The 8,026-nt window shown below is 39.4% G+C and overlaps 1 protein-coding gene across 1 annotated transcript in view; it reads right to left on the bottom strand.

Annotated features, from left to right (window-relative positions):
* plxna3 (plexin A3) overlaps positions 1–82 on the bottom strand; it is a 171,217-nt gene extending 171,135 nt beyond the window's left edge. Inside the window, exon 1 of the mRNA XM_081349760.1 lies at positions 1–82. This exon is cut by the window's left edge and continues 83 nt beyond it. The gene's annotated coding sequence lies outside the window, so the exon portion shown is untranslated.
* Positions 83–8,026: the final 7,944 nt, after the last annotated feature.

The raw sequence follows: 8,026 nt of genomic DNA on the forward strand, positions 1-8,026 counted from the left end.
CGCTCTATTTTCCAGTGCAAAACGCCCGTGTGAAACCGTAAATACGCTCAACGCGTCGATGGCATGGTATTCTCCAGTCCGTACCTCAAGAAAGCGTCGCGCTTTACTTTACAAGCGTGGAGTCGCAGCTATCGCTTTAAAATGGAGCGTACCACTCGGACACCAGGGGTGCGCCAAGACGCGTTTGTAAAGCATATGTGTTTTCAGGGGACTTAGTATAACCCAGACAGACATTGATTGAGTTTAATTTATATATTCATTCTAAGACACAGCGGAATAGTATCTCATTATTTAAGAAATACGTAAATATTTGTACAGTATTGTTGTCAATTATCCCTGTCATAATGAATGGCATCATCCCGCCCTTCATCTAGGATTCTCTAACAACCCAGATGTTGAGTAGACTGTAAAAACAGACGGATATGTCTGGATTACAACAATTAAGGTCATGATGCTGGGAGATGAGAAATTGGTTGCATCTTTTTGCTAATAAATGCACACTAATCGTTTAATCTTCCAGTCAACAAAAGCAAAAAAAATAATAATAATATATTACCTAAAAAAGGAAGATTCCACAGTGACAAGATTAATTTCTCTTCCCCGTTCTGCTCTCATGAAATCAAATTTGGACTTTTGCGGCTTTTAGTCAATATTTATTAGTTTTGAGGTCATCTGTTTGCTAGTGTTCTCCTAAAAGTTGTATATATTTTTCTCTTATGGGACAATAAACCAAAAATATTGATTAAAGGGTTAGTTCACCCAGAAATAAACATTCTGTCATTAATTACTCACCCTCATGTAGTTTCAAAACCGTAAGGCTTTCGTTCATCTTTGGAACACAAATGAAGATCTTTTCGATGAAATCTGAGAGCTTTCTGTCCCTCCGTTGACAGCTATGCAACTGACACTTTGACGCTTCAAAAAGTTCATAGTGGTTTAGTCCAAATTTCTCTGAAGAGAGTCGATCACTTTATATGATGAACAGTTTGAATTTAGGCTTTTATTCACATATTTATGTAACAGAAGCTCAACCGAACCTGTTTGATGCGCGAGGATAAACCTCATTGGTTCTTGCAGAAGCTCAAACGCACTGCGTAGTGCGTAACACAAGAATGAACCTCATTGGTTCTCACACGTCAAGCAAACAAGCTTGAGCTTTCATTTACCACAACTGATGTGTGTTAATTAATGTTTATATGTGAATAAAAGCCTAAATTCAATCTGTTTATCACATAAAGCAATCATGTCTCTTCAGAAAATATTGGATTAAACCACTCAATTTATGGATTGATTAGTTTTATGATCTCTTTATGAACTTTTTGAAGTGTCAAAGTGGTAGCTGTCAATGGAGGAAAGCTCTCAGATTTCATAAAAAATATCTTCATTTGTGTTCCGAAGATGAACAAAAGTCTTACAGGTTTGGAGCAACTTGAGGGTGAGTAATTAATGACAGAATTTTTATTTTGGGGAGAACTATCCCTTTAATATCACACTTACCAGCTTACACAAAATTTTAAAACTGTTTCTACTGAGAAAAATACCCTAGTATTCTCGCAGGTGTCTTCTAGAGTTTCAAAAGAGCTTAACAATATCTCAAAGTGTGTTCACATTTGAAAAGATACCAGTCTGCGTTCAGAAGTTCAATGATAAACAATATGATCCTAAAGCCATGACCTGAGTGTGAAAATTAGTTTTTTAAGAGATGCATCTGAGACAAAGCTGATACCTCAATGAAAGCGTAACAGAGACCTCCAATAAGCCTCCTGAGCCAGGTCAAAAGTTTTCCAGCATCAGATTTGCTCTCTGATCTTTTACAACTCTTTGATTTTGCCAGTAAAATGTTTCACAGAGGTCACGTGCCAGAGGTCAGATCAGATTTACACTAAGCAAATGCATTCTGGGTGTCTTATGATGTGGTTCAGAGTGTTTGCACTGTTTTTTTTTTTACTTATTTGCTCAGGAGAGACAAGCAGGCTGCAGATCTGTCCTTTGCTTATTTGCCTTTAATGAAGTTTGATGTAATCTGCGAGCAAATAGCGACGCAATCCAGTTATTCAAATCATGTGGCCCAGTAAATGGCTGTTTAGAGAAAATGACACTGCACAGTAAACAAACAGCAAAATCGCCTGATGTAAACACAGCAAATCTACGAATCCGTGCCTATGGCACTTCAATTGTAAAAGCTAATGGTCTTAAGAATGACTTCACTAATATGCGTTTTACAACCTCTGACTCCGGAGGGGAAATTTCCAGTCGTTTTTAGATGGAATGACGGTAAAAATAATTTTCAGATCTCATATGTGAAGACAAAGTTTAAATCTAATTCTAACCAATGAGTACAGTGACTAAAATCCAGTTAGTATCTCAACGCTGAAACTACCGAGGTCCCAAAATAACCCGACGGCGGTTGGGTGGGATGGTAACGTTTGACTTCCCTGCTCTCCCCCTCCTTCTCCTCCTGTGATCCAGGCAGTGTTTGTGCTTGGCACGTTCTGCCCAGCCCTGTTCCCTTCCTCTGTAATTGTGAGCATCTGTAATTGAAGCCACTTGAGCCCAGCAACCCGTAGACTTCGGTTCCTCAACCACATTGGGCTTTTGGAGGATGATGCTGCTCAGTGCCGCTGTGCACATGCTGCGGCCCAACAAGACGGGTTGGAAAATGCAGGAAAATGGAGAAGAACGTGGGAGGAAACTTCCGGGGCTGATGAAAGAGTGTGGTTTGTCCTTGCAAACATAAACCTCATCTGAGCAAAACACTGTCGCATCCCAAAAACTTGCAATTCCAAAAGTATGGCATTTAGATGGTGGGCTGTTCGTTTCATTGCGAAATCAGATTTATAAACAAGTTTTTATCAACTAAGATCATCAGTCATGTGATTCAGGTTCCCAAGTTCAATCATGTTGGTTTTGCTTAGAAAAAAAAAGTGTTTGTCCTACAAAAGTACACAAAAATGCTTAAAATCAAACTCTGAGATATATTATTCATGTGATTCAAGTTTCCAAGTTCAATCATGTTGAGTTGCGGCTGGTTTTGCTTAGAAAAAAGAAGTTTGTCATAGAAAAGTACACAAAATAGACATAAAATCAAACTCTGAAATGTATTAATCATATGATTTAGGTTTCTAAGTTCAATCATGTTGAGTTGTGACTGGTTTTGCTTAGAAAAATGAATGTTTGTCACACAAAAGTACTTAAAATCAAACTCTGAAAAGCAGTTATACACAGTTTTTAAGATTGAGAAGTTTGATTTGACGCACAGCTTTTGACATCAACAGCAAAAAAATAAGCATCTACCTCTCATTTAAAAGGTAATATTCCTGTTTTGATCACATAGTAATATTTTATTATTTGCATTTAACATTGATTTAGCACATTCCACGACCCACTTACTGAACATACTGAACATCATTTATGCATTTAGCAGACGCTTTTATCCAAAGTGATAAAGCGATCACAACAAATCAATGCATTTATACACTTAAACGGCATCTAATGATGCTGTCTTTTGTAAATGCAACTAGTTAGTAATCTTAAACACGGCTGCTTAGCTCATCTGAAAAATATAATTTGAGTAATAACCTCATTTCATGCTACACCATGTGGTATCAGGGGGAATAAAACAACCTTTTCATCAAATGTGATGTCTGCTCCTTTTTATCATGTCATACAGTTCCACAGTGAATCATGATTTATTGCACTCTAGAATTATTTGATTTTGCCAGTAAAACATTTTGCGGAGGTCATGTGATGTCTCATCTGAAGGTCGTAGTAAAACATATTCATGAGATGATGCCACATGTCTGTGTAGGGCCTCATTGAAACTTTATTAACCTTGAGAAGGATTCATAATGTTTATCACCAATTACCCTGATCTTTTTTTTTTATTTTGCGTTCTCATTTTCAAGTGTTTATTTATGCGATCTATTGTCTTTGAGTATACACTAACGGTAAAAAGTTTGAAAATTATGATTGAAAGAAGTACCTTGTCAAAAACAGTAAAAACATCAATATGTGAATTATTATTACAATTTAAAATAACAGTATTATATTTTAAAATGTAATTTAGATGATTTGAGTAGCAAATCAGCATATTAGAATGATTTCTGAAGGATCATGTGACACTGAAGACTGGAGTAGTGATGCTGAAAATTCAGCTTTGCATCACAGGAATAAATTACATTTAAAAATATATTCAAACAGAAAACAGTTATTTTAAATTGTAATAATATTTCACAATATTACTGTTTTTACAGCCTTGGCGAGCAGGAGAGACTCCTTTCAAAAACATTTTAAAAAATCTTAATAGTTTTGACTGTTAGTGTACCTTAGACTGCCAAACACTATGGTCTATGAATACCTAGCCTGGCAAGCCAGACCTACATCAGGATGCTAGGTCTGGCAACTCACCATAAACACGGCTCAATCCGAGGGGCGGGATAAACGGCTGTCTTTCAAATTCCCTCTGCACGCAATAGGACAGCGCTTCAACCAACCAGAGCGTTTTCCCAACAGCGGAGCTAGTTGATAGATTCAACTTTTGAATCTGGCCGGCAAAACTACGAACACATCTTCCTTTTTTAAGAATGACTTAAGTGCCGTTCTTTGCTCTTTTCTCAAAGAAAAACTTAACTCCAAGTCCTCCAGAGTCGCGGCCAAAGCCGATTTGAAAGACTGTTCGCCAGCAGCAGCAGCTCTTCTTTGTTTTCAAGTAGTAGGGAACCGTCGCAACTCTGTCGTCATTATGTTAAGCCCGCCCCGCCTACTCTATACGCGATGTGATTGGCCTGACCCAATTTAGGTTTTTACAGCTCCGAAAGTCAACGGAGAGTTGCTAGACTACTATGGCTGCAAAATACATTTTTCTGCCGCTAGGGTGCGTCTAGATTTCTAGGCTAATGAATACCCATAAGAAACAAAAATCACAAACGAGTCCTTATGATTATCTTGTGAAAGTGGATCTAAATAAATCATAACTGAGAACTTTGAGCAATAAAATTGTGCTTGTCTGCATTATGCGCTGTTTATTTAGACAATTTAAGACTAAAAAAATCTGCAAAAGTGCATACAATGTGAGTATGAATGAAAAGAGTTACTACGATACTATTCATAGTATCTTTCTATGGCATAAATAGTAGTATGCTAGTATGCAGTTCCGAATAAGTAGCACGTTTCTTTGCATTGGGATGGAAAACGGCGGTCCTGGAGAGTCACTGTCCTGCAGAGTTTAGCTCCAACCCTCATCAAACACACACGAACAAGCTAATTGTGGTAGATAGGGGGACACTAAGACCTGGGGAAGAATTGTGTGAGGCATGACCGGTAAGGGTGCTAGGATTAATAATTGTCACACAAATTAGACCAGGTGAATGAACTAATTTAAAGGGAGACAAAACGATCAGAAGAGTAGAGGGTGAATGGGAAGCTATAGGCTCTTTGATCGTTTAGGAGCAAGCTGATGATTATTGCACTGCATAACGCAAGCTGCTAAGGCAAGGTATTAACTGCTTTTGTTTACTGTTTTCTAAGCGTAATGTTATGTTCCTTGTTTGTTGCAGCATTTTAATGTTTCAGGAGCGGGGCTGATGACTAATATATCAGTGGATAGCACGAGCTACTAAAACCAGGTTTAGCCGAATCGATAGTTGTTAGTAGCTTCACATAAGATTTACTGTACATATCAGTAAGGATCTTAAAAATGATCTCAGGTACATCTCTCTCACTACGGGGACGTAATTTAATCTCTATACGTGCCTCCCCACCCAAATGGTCTAATAAAAACTGGACTTTTTCGGTCACTGTACAATTTCTGTCATCATGCTCATACCTCCTCCACCCAGTCCTCAATAGTAACACTACTTGACTCATCATTACCATAAAACTTAGGACATTTACGCTCTCTAGGGATAAATAGTTTTTTTTTCAAAAGGCACATGATGGCCAGTGGAGGTACTTGGCCGAGAGGCATCAGGCTATAGATGAGTGGACTGTTCTCTCAGCAAACGTTCATTAGTGGCTTGAAGTGCCTCTAACTGTTCCCTTAGTGCAGATAGTTGCTGTTCCATGTCATCAGCCATTGAATAGTCCTTTATAAACAGCAACAATTAGTGGGAAGAAAAATGTTGGGTAGGAAAAAAGTAAGTTCAGTGTCTCAGATGTTACTCCAATACAGGTTCACCCCAGTGAATAAGGTATCTTCCTCTACTTGCACCGATTGTTATCTGTTACATCAACTTAACGTTAAAATAAAATTTACACTGAATTTACAAAAATAAAACATCAAGACTGCTGGTTACCCTGCCGACTACGCCAGATTGTAACCTCGCCCACTTAAAGAGCTCACAGGTAAATCATGTATAAAATGAACCAGCAGTCAAGATTTTGATAAAACGTGATAAAATGTAAAAGTGTTTATATTTAACAAAGTCCCTTCCATATGGACCCATAAAAGAAACCTAATAATCAAAAAGAACAAAATAAAACAACCCAGGCAGTACACTGAGGTACAAGTGGAGTGAAGAAATAAATAATACTAAAAACAATTCATTCACCACAGCATTTACCTATATGTGACACCCTCACACCAAACCACTGCATCCACTAAATAAACACCACACGTGCGCCCACTGCCCCTGGAGTGCAACCGCCTGGAAAAACCTAAAAAGAACAAACACATTTAAACAAACAACTCAGCAATCCTTCATTCTCATGAACACCATGGTATGGCATTACTTCCCAACAAATGTCTTGTCAAAAAGAGGGATTCACTCGACATATGACACACTTAAAACACCATTTTCAGTGAGTTCAAAAACTCACCATTAAATAAAAACAGTAGGAAACAAAACTCTAAATTAAACAGATAACAATCGGTGCCAGTCTTACAATAAAAATGCACATGTTAATACATTTCTAAAACAAAAACAATAACTAACAACTATCAATTTGGCTAATGATTCGATTCAGCCCCGCTCCTGAAGCATCAAAATGCAGCAACAAACAAGGATCATAACATTATGCTTAGAAAACGGTAATCAAAACGTCTCCGGTTACTATCGTAACCTTGGTTCCCTGAGAGGCGGGAACGAGACATTACTTAGCTACGCTGCGGGAACTCCTCCCTTCTCCACTTTTGTTGAAATCTTATGGGCTAACGCCAGCTTGGAACAGCTGGCCAATTGTCGCAAAGTATGCAAATACTGACAGGCTCGCGGGCAGTATAAAATGGGTTCTTCCGGGTTCTACAAAACAGATTTAACTACTTCCAGCCATCAGCTACTGAGGTAAACACAGCGTAGTAATGGCAACCTTAATAGCCTGTGTTTACAGGAGCTCCCCCTAATATAAATTTCCGATGTACACCGTATTGCCAAACGGAGCCAGAGCCCCGAGTACTCTGTTGTACGGTTGGCGGGGGGCTGGGTCCCTGGTCTCGCCGGAGGCGGGCTCTCCATGGACCAGGGGAATCCGACTGTTTAATTAAAACAAAACATTGCGAAGGCCCGAGGCGGGTGTTGATGCGATGTGATTTCTGCCCAGTGCTCTGAATGTCAAAGTGAAGAAATTCAATGAAGCGCGGGTAAACGGCAGGAGTAACTATGACTCTCTTTAATTTTTTCTTTAAACACACTCTAGCGTTTTTCCAACAAATATAGGCACAGACTACGACTCCACACTGCTCGGGGCAGGGCGAGTGACACAGTATTGAGTGTATAAGGAGGAAACGGCCTTTTGTGTGAAGGGATATGTGCTCTTATTGTGGAGCTCACACAAACAGCACATTGCACAAACATTGCAAATGTCACCTACAGGAACGGAGGGGACATGATGCAGAACACGGCGCTTGGGGGCGGGGCCTCCAACGAACTCTCTCCTCCTTTTGGATGGTCCATAGGACGAAGGCTTGCCAACCGAGGACCGTGTTTTCCGTGACGCTACATTCCCGGTCCCGCCGCAGCGGGCTGCTCAGCAGATCTTAGACGGGGCAATATTCGTGACTCATAGCCTTTGCGCTTCTGCGCCTCAGAGA

Source organism: Scardinius erythrophthalmus (genome assembly GCF_964197995.2).
Source record: "Scardinius erythrophthalmus genome assembly, chromosome: 20".
Lineage (NCBI taxonomy): Eukaryota > Metazoa > Chordata > Actinopteri > Cypriniformes > Leuciscidae > Scardinius > Scardinius erythrophthalmus.